The sequence below is a fragment of the Limulus polyphemus genome, unplaced genomic scaffold (genome assembly GCF_000517525.1).
Source record: "Limulus polyphemus unplaced genomic scaffold, Limulus_polyphemus-2.1.2 Scaffold11050, whole genome shotgun sequence".
Classification (NCBI taxonomy): Eukaryota; Metazoa; Arthropoda; class Merostomata; order Xiphosura; family Limulidae; genus Limulus; species Limulus polyphemus.
The window spans coordinates 14102-15869 of NW_013676660.1; the positions used below are offsets into that span (position 1 = coordinate 14102).

General features: G+C 33.1%; 1 long non-coding RNA gene across 1 annotated transcript in view; it reads right to left on the reverse strand.

Moving 5' to 3' along the window:
* LOC111083755 overlaps window positions 1-1294 on the reverse strand; it is a 3846-nt gene extending 2552 nt beyond the window's left edge. Inside the window, exon 1 of the long non-coding RNA XR_002609229.1 lies at window positions 1152-1294. This is a non-coding gene — a long non-coding RNA (uncharacterized LOC111083755). The remainder of the gene's footprint in view (window positions 1-1151) is intronic.
* Window positions 1295-1768: the final 474 nt, after the last annotated feature.

Here is a 1768-nt window from a genome sequence, read left to right on the forward strand (position 1 = left end):
GATATAAGGCATGTTTTCATAATGTTTGGATATAAGGCATGTTTTCATAATGTTTGGATATAAGGCATGTTTTCATAACGTTTGTATATAAGGCATGTTTTCATAACGTTTGTATATAAGGCATGTTTTCATAATGTTTGTATATAAGGCATGTTTTCATAATGTTTGGATATAAGGCATGTTTTCATAATATTTGTATATAAGGCATGTTTTCATAATGTTTGTACATAAGGCATGTTTTCATAATGTTTGTATACTAACCTGTAAAACATCTGCAGTAGTTTTCATGCTCTTCATTTGAATTTTCCTTATTCTATTATTTTCATGCACACCATTTAAGCTACACTTTCTTGCAGGCATTATGGGTTAGATTTATAAATCCTGGTCTATTTGCCCAAATTTTAAGCATCCAAATAAACAAACTCACATAAATGTAACTATTTAAAAAAACTACATGTATGTACGTAACTTTATTTAATAAAACTACATGTACATACATAAATTTGTTTAATAAAACTAACATATGTACGTACATAATTTAATTTCATAAAACTACACAAAGTAAACAATAAAGTAATGGTATTTATAATAGTGTACATAGTATGAAACAGTTATGAGCATTTAGTGTATGATGTAGTTTTATAAGTTACAACAAAACCTGTAGTAGAGATAAAAGTAACTTGAAAGGTGTTTAAGCTAAATTGTTTTAAAGTAAAGTTGTAAGCAAAGCAAACTTAGCTGAATATGCAGAAACATCTGAATGTCTAGTGTTCTTGTGTTAAATACTTTGCAAATAAAAAAAACTAAAGTTGAAATTGAAGCCAGTTGTCATGTGATGACAATGACATTGTGTACCATGTTCACTGCATTGAAAATGTTTAACTAAGCAAAGAATGGGTAAGGTAATCCTGAATTGAAAAGCCAATATGTAATCTTGGACAAAGGCCTATCTAATGATATGAAAGTTATATTATTTCATCAAGAAATTTGGGAGAAAAGTTCTGGACAGACAAACATAGGCATATTATTTATATAGCTAAAGCATGTTTTCATAATGTTTGTATCTAATGCATGTTTCTATAATGTTTGGACAGATGGCATGTTTTCTATTCTCTGGAAGTTATGGAAACATTTATTCACGCTAAACCTACCTGTAATAGTTAGGCTTGAAAGGCCCTGCTTTGTTCAACCCCATGTATTTGGCCTGATCATCTGTTAGTTCAGTAAGATGAGCATCAAAACTGGGAAGATGAAGACTGGCAACGTACTCATCTGTTAAAATATGTTCTATTTTCACTACTTCTGATAAAACTGCACATTTAAAAGAAACACTAAATTTGTAAGAAATCAAAATAAAAGATGAGTTTGCTAGATAAGGTGCTCATACCATGACACTTTATTCCAGGAAGAAAAAAAAATGTCACAGAACAGTATTAGTTGGTAAAAGCTACAGTAAAGGTAAGCATTATTCTTGTCACAGGGTTTGGGTTTTTAGAATTTCGCGCAAAGCTACACGAGGGCTATCTGCACTAGCCGTCCCTAATTTAGCAGTGTAAGACTAGAGGGAAGGCAGCTAGTCATCACCACCCACCGCCAACTCTTGGGCTACTATTTTACCAACAGATAGCGGGATTGACCATTACATTATAACGCCCTCACTGCTGAAAGGGCAAGCATGTTTGGTGGGACGAGGATTTGAACCTGCGGACCTCAGATTGCGAGTCATGCGCCCTAACGACTTGGCCATGCCGGGCATATTTCTCTGTAC